At 43.7% G+C, this 19,335-nt stretch overlaps 1 protein-coding gene across 2 annotated transcripts in view; it reads left to right on the forward strand.

Moving 5' to 3' along the window:
* Positions 1-1,791: 1,791 nt before the first annotated feature.
* The window catches only part of ADD2 (adducin 2), a 105,389-nt gene continuing 87,845 nt past the window's right edge, over positions 1,792-19,335 (forward strand). The window contains exon 1 of one of the 2 annotated variants that reach the window (XM_083184516.1): positions 1,792-1,951. The gene's annotated coding sequence lies outside the window, so the exon portion shown is untranslated. Of the gene's footprint in view, positions 1,952-16,785; positions 16,915-19,335 lie in introns of those variants that run through there. The other variant, XM_083184518.1, reaches the window with a different exon arrangement.

Consider the following 19,335-nt stretch of genomic DNA (forward strand, 5'->3'; position numbering starts at 1 on the left):
TCAAGGCACACCAACAGTGCAGGTTTTGTAGATATCCAGGCTTGAGCACAGGTGTCTTAATTAGTACCTGAGTGATTCTGATTAAACCATCTGTGCTGAAGCCTGGATATCACTAAAACCTGCACTGTTGGTGTGCCTTGAGGACCATGGTTGGGAAAGCCTGCTCTAGAAGATAGTAGACAGGATCTGATTGGTTGCCTATAGCAACATCAAATGTGAAGTAGAATACACATCTTAAGCCCCGTACACACGGGGGGAGATATATTGCTGAGCAATATATTGCTCTGTGTCTCCTGTTCATCAGCGACCAGAGATGGTCGCTGATGAAAAAGAAACTGCCGGGGGAGCCCGGCAGTGGTAATCAGCTGGTCTCATGAGCATGTTCCTGCGACCAGCGATCACTACAGGGGTAAAACCATGAGCGCGCACCCAGCGATATATCGCCGGTGCACACTCCCATCGCGGGCTATATGGTCGCTGAGCGACCATATTTACTGCGATATTACACAAAATCGCCCCCGTGTGTACGCACCCTTAGTAAATTTCCCCCAAAGTGTGTACTCACAGTCCAGAGAGGGAGGGACGGTGCAAGTGGGGGCCATGTTGCATTGAACAGCATGGCCCTTGTTCCTACATAATAGAAATAGACAGTGCTGAACAGTTTATTTCTACTCTAGATTTCATTGCTGCACAGTCTAATTCTGCTTTAGATATTGTTTGGCGATATTGTGAAAATCGATAGCCCAAATTGCACCGTGTGTACACAGCATTAACCGACATCATCACACAGACTCGCCTACATTACATGAGCTTCCGTTCATACAAGCTGTGTCACACACATGCACCAACTTGTGACTTCAGGCACACCATACTCTGTGATTCATATGCTGGCGCAGTCACTTGTAAACTAGGGGTGTGCCCAAATCCACAGATGTGTGAGATCTCTGAATCAGGCCCCTTTTGTAAAGGACAAGTGGTACTACACTTTAGGTTTATGGACGAATCCCACTTGTCACTGAAGGGGTTTGTTTAAGAAAGGGATGAGACCTACAGTATGGCTAACAATATTCAAAGCATGATTTTAAACCCTGGGCTTCTCTACACATTTGTGGGTCCCATAGCAAAGTTTTTAAAGAGCCCATGTACAGTACCACCCAGCGGTAAAGTAAACACACATACAGCTGTAATGGATCGGTTCCTGAAATAAATGCAACCTATGATGCAATGGTAGTTACGCAATCACTTATATATCCCACAGATGACGACAACCCTTTGTACAGTATAAGGGTCTTCCATGACTGTGGGAACGATGCAGTAATATAAAGGAGGCGTGATGCACCTCTGGGAGTATGGTGTGGGCAGGAGAAAGATCAATCTTTCTGTGTTTTCCTTACAGTTTTTTGCAGAGAACATGGAGGTGGTTAAATATGGAGGAGGAGGCGTTCATGTCGGCTAACAAGTAATCCAATTTTATGAGAGATTTGCAAAGGTTGAAAGCTGGCTGAGTCAGGGAATGGGAGTGATCACTCGCTCCCACTGCATTGTTTGTTTTCCATGTTATCTGTATGGGAATTGGATATATAATTTGTACCCCCCTGCTGTGTGCCTGTAACTCCTCCACTGCCAGTGTAATGTCAGTGTGCTGCTTTTCCTGTTGGGTGATTCAGCGCTGAAAGATATCGCTCCATCAGGACTCTCTCATCTTCTTAATGTGACAAGCATGCTGGGATATTCCCTAGTCTCTGGTGTGGAGATTCACAGAGCAGCCCAGGGATGCTGCACGGTGGGTGGGTGTGGTGGGGGGAGGGCCCACAGAGATCACTGTCACTGCCTTTTGTTTGCCAGCTGTATCTAGTGAGGGGCAGGACTTCTGTACAGCCATAAACCAGGAGATAACATGGGCTTCCCAACCTGCAGGAGATAACATTCCCATCCATTGCAGAGATTAAAGGTATGTCCATATCCTTTCTTTCTCTATATATAGGGATGTTGCCTACTGTTAATAACAGAGCAATGGTTCCCCAGTACATTGCTGCATGATGCTTCTGTATGTTCTGTGGAATACAGCTGTGCAGAAATAGCCAGTGTGGTGACCCAGGCGTTCTACATGCTGTTTTTATAATATTTTACACGATGGTGAGGCAGGTGGGTGTATATATTATTTTGACGTGTAGATTTCATTATGAACAGAATAGATGTGACAGAGCTGAGGAATACGGCACCCTGCTGGCATTCAATTCATTGATGCAGTTCGGCCAGTGGCCGCTGGGGGAGCTGTCGCGCTGCAGAGGGAATTTGCCAGCAATAATATGTATATGTTATATTAATAAAGGTGACAGATGGTTGTGATGAAATGCTTCATTCTAACATCGTGCTCGCTTCATTTGCTTTATATGGAGAGTGGTTGGAATACTGCAGTTACTGCGACTGCAATGGAAGGATCAGGATGAGACGAGCCACTGGGATGAGCTGAGAGGTACCTGCAGGGCCAGCTGACTGTCTCATCCGAATAAAGAGGCAGAGATCTCCCTGTTAACTATTTAACTGACAGATGTGTGTGTGGTCTATAATTTAAAGATGGATGAGGACAATAAATATAAGGGTGTGATCCTATTGGTTTGTCAGTTGTGGACCAAGACAGTCTGCCCAGTGGTAGCTGGAACCAGGGGTGTGTCTGTATAGAGACAACCTGAAGCTCAGGCTTTCCTTGGCTTGGACTGCAAGTTTGCGAACAGGGAGACAGAGAAGTGAGGATACTGTATCTCCATTACTGAATCAAATGTGGATATTTATTTTCAAATCTGAATTAGTCATCTTGGACTTGTCTATATAAATAAGTAATGTATTACAGTAGGGATAATTGCCATTCGGTTGCAGTCATATAAAATATGTTATGCAAGATGGTACTGTATAAGGGATGAGATAGGGACCATTTTAGTTATCACCTCAGGCAGTAAAATGGCCAGGCACACCCTTGGGTGTAGCCATATACTGCACTTAAGGAAGCATCTAATAATGTGCTTAATCTGTAACTTTATCTGAATATAACAAGCTTTACAGCCAGTTTACAGATTACACAACTAATATTTTATTCTGCATGCAGAAAGTGTACTTTCTCTAAATAATCTTTTCACTGTAATATTGAACTAATAGATTAGCAACCTTAAATCCATAGCTTTAAGGTACACCTTGTTGTCCATTAGTGGTCCTGCTTGGTTCATATATAATATAATATGTACATTAGTGTGTTTGTTGAGATATATATTTTATATATATCTTTGCAGATGGGGCCTGAGGAGTTTTGTGCTCAGATACATTGCTGTGAGTGTTCGGTGCTGCTTTATTAAGTAGTTTTGATGCATCCTAATTCCACATACAAGCTCTTTTATTTTATTTATTGGTTACAACATGTAGATTCTCGTACATGTATGGTTGAGGAACGCTTAGTACAGTATGTACAGAAATCTTGCTCACTACTGGATATATGTAACAGGTTTCCGCATTCCTTCGCTAAAGGTCCTAGTATTGTAAATTGTCCAACAGAAAGAAAATGACGCTTCCTTGTAATAAGAAAAATGCTAATTATTTAAAGTATACCATCAATATAGGCAGAAGAAGAACAAAACTCTTTTTTTCCAATCATGGAAAAATATAAACCGCAGTACAAAGCAAATGAAAGGCAATTGTTCAAAACCACTGTCCACACCCTTAAAGTTCAGCATCTGGAAGGACAAGGGTTGAATCAAATGTCCTATTCTTCTGCATAAATTCTGGTCTAACAGATTGTACAGATCGGTTAAGTAAAGTTGATGCAGTATGGTCTCAGTGTGTTACAAGTGGTGTGAGACACCTACTGCATGGCTCAACTGCAGTTCATTCTGGATTTTATGCAGTAATGGGAAGGGCTGGCAGGGATGATATATGGAACACTGTCTTGGCAACAAAGATTATAGACCAAAGTTCCTCACTTAAGAAATCTTGCAGAACAGGGCCGGTGCAAGGCACTGGAGCGCCCCAGGCAAGTCGGGGTCGGGGCGCCCCGGTGCCGGGGGGGGGGGCGGCGGGCGGCATCCCTGCCAGGGGTGTCCCTGCAGTGCAGGAGCGGTCAGGGGTGTCTGTGCGGCAGTGGTACCTGCGGTCAGGGGGGTCCCTGCAGTGAATAGAAAATAACTAGCGCTTCCTGCGCCGCCGCGCGCATAGCGCTAGTTATTTTCTATTCACTGCAGGGACCTCGCCGGCCGCAGCCAGCTTTATACACATGACGGCGCCGCAGGTACCACTGCCGCACGGACACCCCTGACCGCAGGTACCACTGCCACACGGACACCCCTGACCGCTCCAGCAAGTTTTTTCCACAACTCGCTGGGGGTGAGGGGCGAACTGCCGATCTCCAGGTCCCGGCCCTGTTGCAGAATACTCTGCATTTTCTGAGTTTTTGCATGAAGGGGTTATAGAAAGCAGCTGGGAGTTCTAGAAGTCTTTAGAAGGAAATAATTGTGCAGGAAATCTCTATTGATTGATAAATGACCAGGGGGGATTACATCATTTAAGAAGATATACTGTCAGAGGCTTCTTGGCCTTTGGCATGGTTTCTGACAGTTATCATGTAGAACACTTATGAATGTTTGGTGTATGGTGCTTGAGAAATTACGTGGAGCGGTGGTTCCCTAACTTTTTTGAATCATGGCACCTTAGAGTATTGGCATTTTTTAGCTGCAAACGTAGGCAAAAAAGTTTGGGTACTTCTTTACTTTCACGGCGCCACTAGATAGGACAGATAGGATACTAGATAGGATACGATTTTGTATGCGATTTGACATAAGATATCGCATAGGATAAGATTTACTATCCATTTCATTACCCCACTATCCACTAGGCGTGGAGTTGATTTTATATAGCGTGGCGAGCGCAGCGAGCCACCGAGCCCGAAGCGTGGCGAGCGCACACGGAATGTATTTTATGGAATTGCATGCAAATGGCATGCAATATTGGGGACTTGCTTTGAAACAACATCCGTGTCCCCTCGCTGCGCTCGCCACGCTTCGGGCTCGGTGGCTCGCTGCGCTCGCCACGCTATATAAAATCAACTCCACGCCCTAGTGGATAGTGGGGTAATGAAATGGATAGTAAATCTTATCCTATATCTTATGCAATATCTTATGTCAAATCGCATACAAAATCGTATCCGATCTAGTATCCTATCTGTCCTATCTAGTGGCGCCGTGAAAGTAAAGAAGTACCAAAGTTTGTTACTGAGAATTTCAGAAAAAGATACTACTGATGTAGAAGAATGTTTTTCTATGAAGATAACATTTTTCTTAATATTTAAAGGGACCATTGTTTTATTTTGTATATTTAGAAACATTGGGTTCACTTGGTTCTCAACCTCCGTCCTCAAGGACCCCCAACAGTTCAGTTTTCCAATTCTCACAGAATCTCAAGTAAAGTAATTAGCTCCACCTGGGGATCTTTTAAAATATATCACTAAGTATGTATGCACCTGTGCACCTGCTAGGGTGACCTGGAAAAACATTAACTGTTGGGTTTACTTGAGGACCGAGGTTGAGAACCGCTGACTTAGATGACAATGTACTAAGCCTTAGGGTCAAATGTATCAAGCTTCTAAACGTGATAATGTGGAGAGTGATAGGATATGATTGGATGGCTATTTAACTGCCATGTTGCAGGCTGGGTTTGAAAAATGGCAGTTATAAGGTGATTGGTTGTTTATCACTCTCCACTTTATCTTTCTAATTGTATCAAGCTTCAAAAGAGATAAAGTGGCCAGCCAGCTTTTAACTGTCATTTTTAGGAACAGCCTTTATCAAGGCAATTAGCAACGGATTGCCTGGTACTTTCTGTCCGCTTTAGTGCATAGACCCATTGGTTGCTTACTTTCTTCTTTTGTACTCGGCTATTGACTAAATCAGAAGCTGCAATGAGCAGTCCTATTTAATGATACACATAAGGATTGCTGCAAATTATTGTTCACCCTTGCAAAGCACCCTGACCACATAATACATTGGATAAAATCATGATGATATTACACAGGGAATGGCGCCATGTTAGGCACACCCCAGGATGTAACCAGATACTGCATTTATGGGAGTTCCTAGTGTGCTCGGCTCATTAACCTCTCTGTGTATCTCAAGCATTATAGTTTGTTGATGATGCATTGACTTGTCAAATATGTCTCCATGATTTTCCTACTTTCAAAACCTCTCCGGGGCTGACATTTAATATGGTGAGAGATTCAGAAAGTGAGAGATTTGGTAAGAAATCTCCAGGTTTTTTTTAAAAGCGGCAATTATTTACACTGCAAAATCAAACTGGTTTTGCCGTTTAAAATTTAAATGGCAAAACCAGTTTGATTTTGCAGTGTAAATAATTGCCGCTTTTAAAAAAAAACCTGAAGATTTATTACCAAATCTCTCACTTTCTGATTCTCTCATCCTACTAAATTTCACCCCAAGAATCCTTTCACTGTTAGGCCCTTATTCAGATCTGATCGCAGTACAAATTTGTTCTCCAAATGGGCAAATTCATGTGCACTGCAGGTGGGGCAGATGTAACATGTGCAGAGAGAGAGTTAAATTTGGGTGGGGTGTGTTGAAACGGATATCTAAATTGCAGTGTCAAAAGAATGCAGCCAGTATTTACCCTGGACATCAACAAAATAACTCGCACAAATCTAACTCTCTCTATACATGTTACATCTGCCCCACCTGCAGTGCACATGGTTTTGTGAACAAATTTGTACTGCAATCGGATCTGAATAAGGGCCTTAATCTTGAGCTATGACTTTTAATGCATTGAATCTGTACACATGGTGTATGGCGTTTTGCTCCATGGACAGTTGGAGACATGAGGTATTTAACCCTTTAGTTGCTTTTGACACGTTAGTGGGTTTATTGGCCATGTAAATAGAAGTATGGAGACTTGAATGTATTTAATTTTGGTGCTGATTTATAGTCCAATATCTCACTTTCGTCACCATCTTGCCGCCCACAGGGTCTCGCATGTCCCATGTATGCCATTTGCCTTTAGGAATGGGTTACATACAGTATAAATCACCATTCCATCTGACTCACTTGAGATATTTCAGGTTCACGCCTCTGATCTACCCACGCAGCTGTGTGAATACAAATCTGCCAGCTCTCGCTGATTTATCTGAAGGTCGCTGTAGAGAATGATCCAACACATTTTTTATGGGGAAAAAAAATAACCAATAACACTTAAAAGCAAGATAGAAGCAATTTCCCTCTACATTAATATGTACAGTTATACCTAGATTACCTGTACAATTGTCCTCACTGCACTGGGAAAGTCTCTCCTGCCACTTGTAGACTTGAACGTATTGATTCAGTCTAGTAGAGATGTGCACGGACCCCTGTGTTTTAAAATTGGTAAAAGTTGCCATTTTTTGCAATATAATATCCAAAATTTTGATTTCTAATGCAAATACTGAACCGCAGGAAGTTTTGAATTGGGACTCGGTTCTGCATGGGGGATCTTAACCAGATTTTGGTTAGTTTTGGATCCACAAAATTTGTGTGGGTTTGGATTTCTGGAGAACCGAACTCCTCATCTCTACTTTAAAGGGTTGTTGACGCTAATCAATCCAAGCAACTTTGTGTGGACCACCATAGAGTAACCCTGTACTAGGCATACCTCCCAACTGTCACGATTTTAGAGGGACAGTCCCGATTTTCGGGTCCTGTCCCGCTGTCCCACCCGCGGCAGGCATTGTCCCGCTGCGGGGGGTGGCAGTTGGGAGACCCCCCAATCTAGTAGAATATTCTCGTATGAAAATGAGGTCGCGGCTAATTAGCATAAGCCACGCCCTCATTTGCATACGCCCCACCCCTATTTCTTCACGTCAAAAGTTGGGAGGTATGCTAGTGTCTTCATAAATTCTCACCTTGAACACCCACAGTTACTGAAACCCAACTGTGCAGTGACAACTGGAAGGCTAACCTAATGCTCACTGCTGGTTGTTTTCAAGCAGAAAGGACAGAGGTGTGTAAAAAAAATCTGGTTGCTTATTGGACTGGCTGTTTTTGTTTACTAAAGCTCACCCTCATTTATGTTTGGGGGTTTACACAACCAGATGTATCTAGACATCCTCTGTTTCTCAAAATTTGCTAACATGTAACTCATAACTTTATTTCTATTATTTAATCAACAAAAATTCAACCTGAATAAACCATTGGTGAAATGTAATCGGGTGTGAGAAAGTTAGAGATTTTGGGAGAGTTTTTCCTTTTTTTTTTTTTTTTTTTTTTAAAGCGGCACTCAATTACACGGAAAATCAGAAACATGGTTTTGCAGTGTAAATGATTGCCGGTTTAAAAAAAAATATGGGATAACTCCCCCAAAATGTCTCCCTTCATGATTCTCACACCCTGTTACATTTCAACCCATGTATGAAAAAGTAAGTACACCCCCATTTTTCCATAGCTACTGTAGTAAGACCAAATTTAGGGGAACGTTTATCACATATTGCGGGCCAAATGTAATAGGGTGAGAGTTTCAGAAAGTGAGAGATTTTGGGAGAGTTTTCCCATGTTTTTTAAAGCAGCAATCATTTACACTGCAAAACCAGGTTGATTTTGCCATGTAATTGATTGCTGCTTTAAAAAACATGGGAAAACTCTCCCAAAATCTCTCACTTTCAGAAACTCTCACCCTATTACATTTGGCCCTGCATGTTTAATGCAGTTATGATGTGAAAATATCACCCATAATCATACTTCCCTACTTTTACTTTCACCTCTCCGGGAGAAGCTTGGAGAGGCAACATGTCAGACTGGGTGGGGACAAGGCTGACATCACTGCAAGTGGGAGACTTGCCCACCTTCCCGGGGGGCTGGGAGGCGGACCCAGTTTTCGAGAGCCTCCCAGTCATTCCAGGAGGGTAGGCAAGCCTGCCCATAATCACAAAGTGAAACTGAAATATTATTGCTGTCGACTATAATCAGGTAACAGAATGCTAGAAACACAGCAAAGTGATGGCTATCCAGATTCGTATTCAACAAACCTACTGTAATGTGCATAAAGCTGTCAGGGACTACTGCCGTTTAAACGTCACCCGAACGGCAACTTGCACCCTTCGGCACTAACAGGATCGACCCCTTTGTATTATTTTTTGATAATCATACCCTGTGGCTTGAAGTATTTGTTTATATAGGGGGTAACAATGACTTACATCATAATTTTGGAGAATTTGGGCCACTAGACCTTTAAGACATTGGTTTATGTGCGCATCTCTTTAACCCCCCCCCCCCCCCAAAAAAAAACACTCCATGATAGCACAGGGCTTAGGGGTGATTTGACCATTCCGCAACACTTATTTTATTTTTCTGTGACTCCGTTGTAGATTTGCTGCTATGCCTGGTATCACTGGCATGTGGCATGAGACAATGTGGCCAAGCTCCAATTGTCAGACAGATGGTCTCACATTTTCTTTTAGAATAGCCTGGCATAGAGAGAAGCTAATGGTGGGCATCCAGCTTGTGTGGCTTCAAATAATTACAAATCATCAGCCCATCCCCACCATGCATAATGGCTGGCACAAGGGTCTGTATTTGGCCAGAATGCACAACACCATGTTTGGTGACATTCACACAAGTTGCCTTTCTAACCATTAAAGGTTTTGTGCAGGGGTTCCCAAAGTTTTTGAATCACGGCACCCCGAAGTATCAAATGTTTTCGCTGCACCCCTATGCTAAAGGCTTCATATTGATAAAGTCAGAAACAAATATTAAGTTAAATAAATTGTGTTTATAGCTCCTCATTAGGGTCAGTTATGTGGTAATGGACAGGATACACTTTTGTCCTCAATTTGCCTATTATAATGGACATAGAAAAAACTTGAATTGGTCCTGGTCCACCAACGCAAGGCACCCCAGGGTGCCATGGCACACGGCTTGGGAACCACTGGTTTTGTGGTCAGATGCCTTTTCTGTTTTGTAAAGAGGCTTTCTCCTGACGAAGGTATGAAAACCACAAAATATATTCTTCTTAGCCAGTTTGGAGTAACATGACTCTGTGGCGGGACTTGTGGGTGGGGAGCCAAGGTGCAAAAATATAATTTGGGCCTCCTTCTCCTCCCCAACCCAAGTTGAGTGTGACAGGGAAAAGCAATGGATGACCTGAAGATAGTGACAGGGTCAGCAGTGGGCCCCTTAGTCCTCAGGGCCTCAGTTCACTACACCTGCTGCACCTCTGGTAGTTCCGCCTCTGACGTGACTCCTGTCTTTATTCAGGTAAAGCAGAATGAATAATATTCTAGTTCAGGACAGGCCAACCTGTGGCTCTCCAGCTGTTGTAAAGCTACTAATCCCACCATGCCTTGCCACAGTTTTAACAATCCATTATAGCAAAACTGTTGCAAGGCATGATGGGATTTGTAGTTTCACAACATCTGGAGAGCCACAGGTTGGCCTGGCCTGGTCTAGTTGGTCTACTTGCTGCATGGTGAAGATATAAAGTGTCTGTTTTTTTTATCACCGGCCAATCCACTACCTGTCCTTTTTCAAACAAAGCCTGTAACAGTTAGGAGCTGATTGTCCGGTGATAAAAACCAGACACTTTATCACTTCACCAAGCTTAATAAATCTGCCCCTGAGTCTCTTGAAGCATCATAGTGACCTTTGGATGAATTGTTGGTAAGCCAAGGGGAAGAACACCAACAGCCTGTTATGTTCTCAATTTGTAAGTAATCTGCATGTTCAGCGATGTACACAAATCATTCTGTCATGCTGTAGAGACTCAAGCATACAGTCCATAACTCTTGTCTCCTCAGGATTTGGCATCCAGAAGCCAGCATTTTGCCACTTGACAGACTCCTGTCAAAATCTCTAATGTATCTATCAAGTAGTTTTAGTTCTGCTCTCTGAAATAAAAAAAACGGTACTTGTTTCCTAGAACGGCCACAATCGCAGGCATCGTGTACCTTAAAGTTAAGGTACACGATGCCCGCGATGGACCCGATTTCCTTTGAAATCAGGTCCATTTTGCTGGCAAAGGCAAAATCGCGGGCATCGCGTCGGTCGCGGCCGTTAATATTGCCCCCGACGCGACCGACGCGATAGTCGCGATTTTGCCATAGGCTTCAATGTTGAAATAGTTTTTAACATTGAAATCGGGAGCATCGCGTCGGTCTTGTGCCATTATAATGGCACAAGATGAGATGGACTTGATTAAGTCCATTTCACATAGGAAACAATGTGAAATGGGCCAATATGACCCATTTCACATTGTATATGGCCCCGTCGTCACCCCACGATTGACGCGAACCCAAAGCGTGGCGAGCGGCGGCGGTGCGCGTCCTCCGACCTTTTCATACCCCTACTATCCACGTCGGCGTGGAGTTGAGAATCTAAAGTGTGGCGAGCGGACGCGTATACCTGTGAAGTTATGCGTGTCCCCGCGCGGGGCTCGCCTCGCTGCGCTCGCCACACTTTATATTCTCAACTCCACGCCGACGTGGATAGTAGGGGTATGAAAAGGTCGGAGGACGCGCACCGCCGCCCCTCGCGGGCTCGCTGCGCTCGCCACGCTAAGGGTTCTCGTCAAACGTGGGGTGGCGTTGAGGGTGTAAAATTGGGGGTCTAGTGAATATTTTACATTGAATCCAATGTAAAATCGGGTCCCAGGGACCCTATTCACATTTGATTCAATTAAAAAATCGCGTCGGTCGCATCGCATGCGGTTTGGTCGCATGCGATGCGACCGACGCGATTTTTCTGACACGACCACCCGATGCAAATCGGTGTGGCCGTGCTAGGAAACAAGTACCAAAAAAACCATAAAGGCTCAAATGTGTGTTTCCATCCGTAGTCCTGGTCCCATGATTTCGGGAAGTCTCTGGCTCGGTTTATGTTGTCATTTCATTTTCAGTCAGAAGAGTGGCAAAATGTGTTATCTGCAAGAGAAACCCTTCCAGATCAACAGATCCATCCTGCCTAATTAATAGCCTTTATTTTCATCCATCTGCACTAATTAATGTCCCTCATGGAAATTTTAGTGACTCATTAACTTACTGTAGTCATTCTACTTCTGAACTGCTTCTTGTCTGCGTGATCATGAGAAGGGACCCGTTACCGAACGGGCCTGCCCATGCATGTACTACTTGCCTGTTGCTAGCAGAAGTCTGAGGCGACTACTTGTACTGTATGTCTGAGTTTAACTGTAATTACCATAGTATGCTGTATAAGACTTGTTATTTTTGTTGTTGTTTTAAACCTGTTATATCTAATAGGGCCTTTTTTATTTATTTATCTGTTTGTGAGCAACTCCTAACTGATTATCTGTAAGGAATCTGGTGTCCTGGCATGTGCTTTCATTCCAACCATGGTGAATAATTTGGTGGGGTGTAAAACCCTCCCTCACCTCAGTGTGCCAAAAACCTTTCCAAATGGGAATGTTATGCAAGTATCAATAGAGAAAGCCAGTTTGGAATAGTTTATTGTATCTGTATCAAAACTGTATAGATGATAAAATATAAGTATTTGTGGGAAAGATGTGTAATTATAATTCCCGTCACTAAAGCCAGCATTGTACTGTATCCGGTGTATATATGGAAGAACACCTTGGCTTGTCTCGATAGCTCACTCTTCCGCTATAATGTTCCCCTGGCAGGATGACAATAGGAACCGGGGATGATGCATTATTCATGTTCATTTGTATTTACCACTTGAGCCCATCACAACATCCATTTCTCATTATTTGGCGAATGGCCGGATGTGGAATTGGGCTCCAAGCCTGTAATTACTGTATATGTCCAACTAACAGAATCAAGAAGCTTACTAGAATATGTGCTTACACTCCATGTGGAGACATCGCCGCTTAAAAAGTGGATCCCTCATCGGGGTATAGTCGCAAGGCCGACATGTGGACACAAGCATTGAACTGTTGGGGGAACTTAAGAACTGAGGTTGAGGACCACTGTACTACAGAATACATATTAGTATGTTAGCAGTGGTTCCTAAGCTGTGTGCCTAGCCAACCTGGGGTGATTCAGGACATGTGCAGGGTGCCCTGGGTTGGTGGTCCAGGGCCAATTCAAATTATTTATGGTCAATCTAACAGGCAAAGAGCGAGATGTACTAAGCCTTGAAAAGTGATAAAATGGAGAGTTATAAACCACCAACCAAACAGCTCCTACCTGTCATTTTTCAAACACAGCCTGTGACATGGCAGTTAGGGGCTGATTGGTTTATCATTCTCTATTTTATCACTTTTCAAGGCTTATGGGCCCCATACAACAGCAATCACAATTTATGGATTTTCAGATATTGAGATATTTTGGCCAGATAAATGGATTTTCAGATCTATCCGACTTTGCCCACACATTACAGATTTTTTCAGTGATCGGCAGATTTTTCCATCTAAAGATTGCATCTTCATATCTGGAAATTGCCCCAATCGATTGTCATTTCAGCTGTTCATAATGTAAATAGATGAAGAAAACGAATTGGGAATGCCCACACATATAAAAAAGATCTGCAGATAATACCAGATTATTAAACATGTTTAAAAACCTGATTAAGCAATCGATTGGCGATTCTGATTGGGATTGCCAAAAGGGGGAGCCCACACATCTAAAATGAATTGTGGCAATCATCTCTATATCTGAAAATTGTCACAATTAATTGCTGATGTATGGGGCCCTTTAGTACATCTGACCCAAAGCCAGAGCTTTGGACCGTTTGACACACACCCTGTCCCTCACTGCATAACTGACCCTAGGATGACCTATAAACACAATACTCTTAATTTGATATTTGTGTCTGAATTTCTGAATAAAAAATGTTGGTACTTGTGTATTTTGGCAGCGCCCATCGCATCGCATACCATAACGCGTTGGTTAGTGTACGATGGCATACAATTTTCAAATTGTATGCCATTGTACATGGCATACAATGCCATATGATGCGATGCGATTAAACATTGTATAAGCAACCTAATGGGTGCTTATACAATGTTAAGCACCCTAATGGGTTCTTACAATGTTAAATGCACCCCCACGCCACCCCCCCCCCCACTATAAACGTGAACCCGAAGCGTGGCGAGCGCAGCGGTACGCGTCCTACGACCTTTTCATACCCCCACTATCCACGTCGGCGTGGAGTTGAGAATAGATTAGTGTGGCGAGCGCAGCAAGCCACCGAGCCCGAAGCGTGGCGAGCGGACGCGGATACCTGTGAAGCCCACGAAGGGACGCGTTTACCTGTGAAGGTATCCGCGTCCCCTCACGGGGCTCGCTGCGCTCGCCACACTAATCTATTCTCAACTCCACGCCGACGTGGATAGTGGGGGTATGAAAAGGTCGTAGGACGCGTACCGCCGCCCCTCGCGGGCTCGCTGCGCTCGCCACGCTTCAGGTTCACGTTTATAGTGGGGGGGTGGCGTGGGGGTGCATTTAACATTGTAAGCACCCATTAGGGTGCTCAAAAGCACCCTTTAGGGTGCTTATACGATTTTTAATCGTATACGGGGTCAAAATCGCATGCCATCGGGTACATGGCATGCGATACGTTCATCGTACGATGTACATCGGGGGCGCCGCTGTAATACACAAGTACCAAAATGTTTGGCATAAGGTTGCCTTGAAAAAAACTTTGCTTTAGGACACAGTGTTTCAAAACCGTTTGGGAACTGGGCTACAGCTTTTGTTTGAAGTCTTCTTTTCAGCACCCTGGACAGCTCACCAGATTTATGGCCTCTTTTCTGAATAAACACTTCTGCATTGGATGGTGTGTAAACAAATACATTCTAAACTTGTCTAAATGAAACCATATTCACAACCAGGATACTGGGCATAGTGGTATGTTACAATGCCAGTCTGGGTGCCAAGCAAGAAATCTCCTAATGGTAGTATAGGATACACTTGCAGTGTGATTTCATATTTCAAGTCATTATGGGTGAAATTTACTAAGATGTGAAATACACAAAATCATGGTTTTTTTTTTGTATTTACCACCCTCTAGAACAGGGCTGGGCAACACCGGCCCTCCAGATGTTGATGAACTACACATCCCAGCATGCCTTGCATCAGTTTCAGCATGGCCACATAGCAAAACTAATGCAAAGCATCCTGGGATGTGTAGTTCATTAACATCTGGAGGGCCGGTGTTGCCCAGCCCTGCTCTAGAAGATAGTAGACCGGATGTGATTGGTTGGCCATAGCAACATGACCTGTGAAGTGTATTTCACCAATGTTTTTTTTTTTTTTTTTTTGCATCTCCCCTGTACCAGGTGCAAAGAGATACGCCTGGAATACTCCTATTTGTGCTTCTGTATAGCCTGAAGTTCTGTTGATGTGCACTCAATGAAATTTGCCTACATCAGAACCCCAATAAAGCCCAATTACGCCCCTGTAGGTGTAGCTACAGTTGGAATGCACAAGACCCTGCATTGCTGTTGGTGATCTGGTGATTTTGCACAGTGCGAGAGCACTCTAGGTACTCTTCACCAACCACTCCTAAATTACCAAGATATATTTTACAGTTTGTAAATAAGTCAAGTTGAACATGAGGTTAATTATAAATGTGTATGTGTATAATACAATCATAAAATAGTGGGTATTTTACTTTAGGTTAATTCTTATATGAGAATTGGCCAATACTGTCTTAGATATACAGAGTTAATGGCAGACCTACATATTTTTGGGTCCTGTAGCTTGAGCTGTTATGGGGGCCCCTAGGGAACCAGCAACAATAGGGCAACATCCAACAAGGTTGAAATGGCCTTGCTGCTCTAATGCAACCCTTTTTTTTTTTTTAATGAGTGAACTTTTCAACAAAATAGATGGAGTTTTTAGATGTGGATTATTAAAATAAGGTTATGTTAGTAATAGAATCATCACTTGTGTCGCTTGTGCATTTTAAAATAAAATCAGACCTCTTGTTTTTACCTTTTGGCTTTATGTACTGTATGGTTATAGCTTATCACCAATCACACACACACACACGCTTCTAATACAGCATAGCTGCTAATACAGCTTGAATGTGTGTTGCTTAGTACCGCTGATGCTGGTGGGAATTGTAGTCTAGCTCTGTGACCTGTGCTCTGTAAATAGTGTGAAACGTATCCGTTATAAACTACAATTCCCGAAAGCCTGCAGCACTTCTTTTTGTGACATTCACAGGAGGGCCCCTTATAGGTAGGAGGAGGGAAGCAATAAAAGGTAAAATGGAGCCCATTACAAGGAGGTTTCTCATAAGGTGATTTTGTCTAGCACTGAATTTGGACCTTGTCGAATGTTACCTTATTGTTGTCGGTTGAACAGGAGCCTGCATAACCGTTCAAGCTTCAGGGCCCCCAAAATGTAGGTCTGCCCCTCCCCCCTCCACTGATTATCAATGTATTCGATTGGTTAGATCAAACGTTTCATTTTTAACATTTGGTCTGGATGACCATTTCTCTGCTTTGTAGAGCAACTGGAGAATTATGGTTTGTCCTCATACATTATCTCCTTATTTCTACCAGCGAACTAGTTGTCACTTTGGAGTGATGATCAGCTGATGTGTGATAAGCTTTAAGGTGTCCTACCAGTCATTTGTCTTACGCAAGTAGATCTACAGTGACATCACAACTATATTTATAGCCCTCCGTGAGCAGCCCGCATCATTCCTAATGGGAACTGCTTCTACCTAGCAACCATGGAAGCCAGTTTCCTCTGTCTTGGCAACAGCCAGGGTGTTACAGCTGCTAATTGGTTGTGGAGGGGGCTGTGCTGGCTTCTACTACCCACCCTGCTGTTCCCCTCTTGTAGAATGTCACTTCAGTAGCTATTAATTACACTCTCCAGATAACGGCTACCGACCCGCACAAGATCTACAAGCAGATCCCCAACAGCTATGCTGAATGAACAGGAGAGAATTTGAATCTGACTCATTTTATAAGGTGACGCATAATAACATTTTCTTGTTTTCTGTTTTTATCTTTTGCCTCCCGCCCTCTCCTTTGTGCCACAAATATAAATGATTTAAACCGTGTAATTGGTTTTTACTTAGTGCTGCCTCTGTTGCATTGATTTATTTGATGCACACAGTTGGGTCAGATGCACTAAGCTTCAAAAGTGATAAAAAGGAGAGTGATAAACAGCCAGCCAATCAGCTCCTGCCTGTTATTTTTCAAACAGTCTGTGACCTGGCCGGTAGGAGCTGATTGGCTGGCTGTTTATCACTCTCCATTTTATCGCTTTTGAAGCTTAGTGCATCTGGCCCAAAGTCAAGTGCAAACTGAAGGGAAATTCTATTGCAGGACTTCTCAGTTTCCTGAACACTTACTAATGGACCAGGTTTTAAGGATAGCCATATTTGAGCAAAGGTGACATAATAGTACCTCAGTTATTTTAATTTAACCATCTGTGCTCAGGCATGAATCTCTCTAAATCCTGTTTAGGAAAGCAGGTATATAGTGTTGTAGTTATGGGCTTAGCACCAGGGACAGCTGAACTCAAATTTGTGAATAACATTATACATGTAATACCCCTTTCAGACAGAAAAGTCTGAAAATCCCGGCAAATACACGGCATTTCAAATGCCGTGTCAATTTGCCGGGAGCAGCCTGACCCCCCTTCACACAGAAGAACAAAATTACCGGGTTGAAAATTTCTACCTGGTAATTTGCTGAATAACACGGGTATTTCTTCTGTGTGAAAGGGTCAACACGGGTCATAAATCCCGTGTCCTCGACCCTGGTCATTTCCCGGGTCGGAGACACGGGATTTACGACACGGGTGTGCCCTTTCACACAGAAAAAGGACCCGTGTATTTAATGAAATTCCCGGGTGGAACTGCTTCACCCGGGTATTTCATTTTCTGTGTGAAAGGGGTATTAGATACATGGGTGTCGAAACAGAGGGGGTAACAAGGTGTTTTACTCCTTCCCCGAGATGAGCCAGTCGATGTATACTGCTTTCAGACCGCAAACCCGGGTCCAACCCTGTATTTTGAACACTGGTTCATCCCAGCTACGACCTGGGTCAGACACCTTTCACACTGCACTTCAATCCGGGTTATTCCCAGGTTCAAACATTCCCAAACATGATGTCACAAAGGAAACAAAAGTGAGGGGCTGAGAGGAATACTGAGTGACTCCTATATTTGCGCAGGGGGAGAGCCTCTCTTTTAGCTATGTTTTTGTAAACCACAGCATATTTTACTGTTCCTGTCATTTGTACATGGATTTCTTCCTTTCCCTTTATATTCAGCAATTCCCTCACCTCCGCATCTGACCAAATTGAGGACATGGCTGTTCTACTGCCGGAATGCTGCCTCAGACGTGTGCTCTGCAGTGTGCTGCTTGTTTTTACAGGCTCTGGCTGCTGACCTCATCAAAGGAGACCGAGAAATCACCCAATAGCTGTGTTTGATGAAAGCAGTGTTAAATAACCTGGGTAGGGAGCTTTCAGACTGCACACCAACCCAGGTTAGAGCCGTGTTTAACCCTGGTCAAGACCAGGGTTGAAATGCAGTGTCCCTCAACCTGGGAATTTTTCACAGTGTTGCTTTCACACCGCACCTTGACCCGGGTTGGAGACACATGGACACGGCAATAACCCGGGTCCAGAGTGCAGTCTGAAAGTGGTAGTAGTTGGTGGTGGGGTGCAGTGCAGCCACCATGTAGGGTTACCATGTATGGCACTGGCACGTCCTTGATAAGTCATGGTGACTGAAATGTTGGACAAGCAGGCACAATGTCTCACGTGAATTCTTTATTGGAAGGTCTGTGAGTGCTGCCGTGCATACATGATGTGTAGCCTTACCATACTATCACTTTAAACTGGGACACTAATGAATCACACAGGTTCTGGGGCTGACTAAAATCAGGGGAAACACAGGCTTGAAGTCTGTCAGCCACAGAACCTGTGTGATTCATGTGAGTCCTAGATTAAAGGGATAGTATGGTAAACCTAGATATATGGGCACTTATCTAAGAGGGAGGCATGGCAAGCATCTTTGAGTTGACTAGATTAAAATGGTGATGCTATTCGAACATACTGTAACATACAGTGTTAATAGTATTACCGTTTTACATTTCCATTGCCAACGTCAATAAAGTCTTATTTCTTTAAGAAATATGTAATTCATTTAATGCAGTGGTCCCCAGAACTACCATTGGTGCAGCAGGTGCATTGCACCAGGACCCCTGAAGACCACTGCTGCCCCTGTCACCCATTGTTTTCCCCCGTCACACTCTGCCTTCTCCTGCATCTTCATGTCACCCACTACTGTGTTGCATATTGGGAACTTGGGTTGGGGTGGAGATCGGGGCTCAAATTATATTTTTGCACCTGGTCTCACCACCCACAAGTTTCTC

The sequence above is a fragment of the Crinia signifera genome, chromosome 4, assembly GCF_055691185.1.
Source record: "Crinia signifera chromosome 4, ASM5569118v1, whole genome shotgun sequence".
Taxonomy (NCBI): domain Eukaryota; kingdom Metazoa; phylum Chordata; class Amphibia; order Anura; family Myobatrachidae; genus Crinia; species Crinia signifera.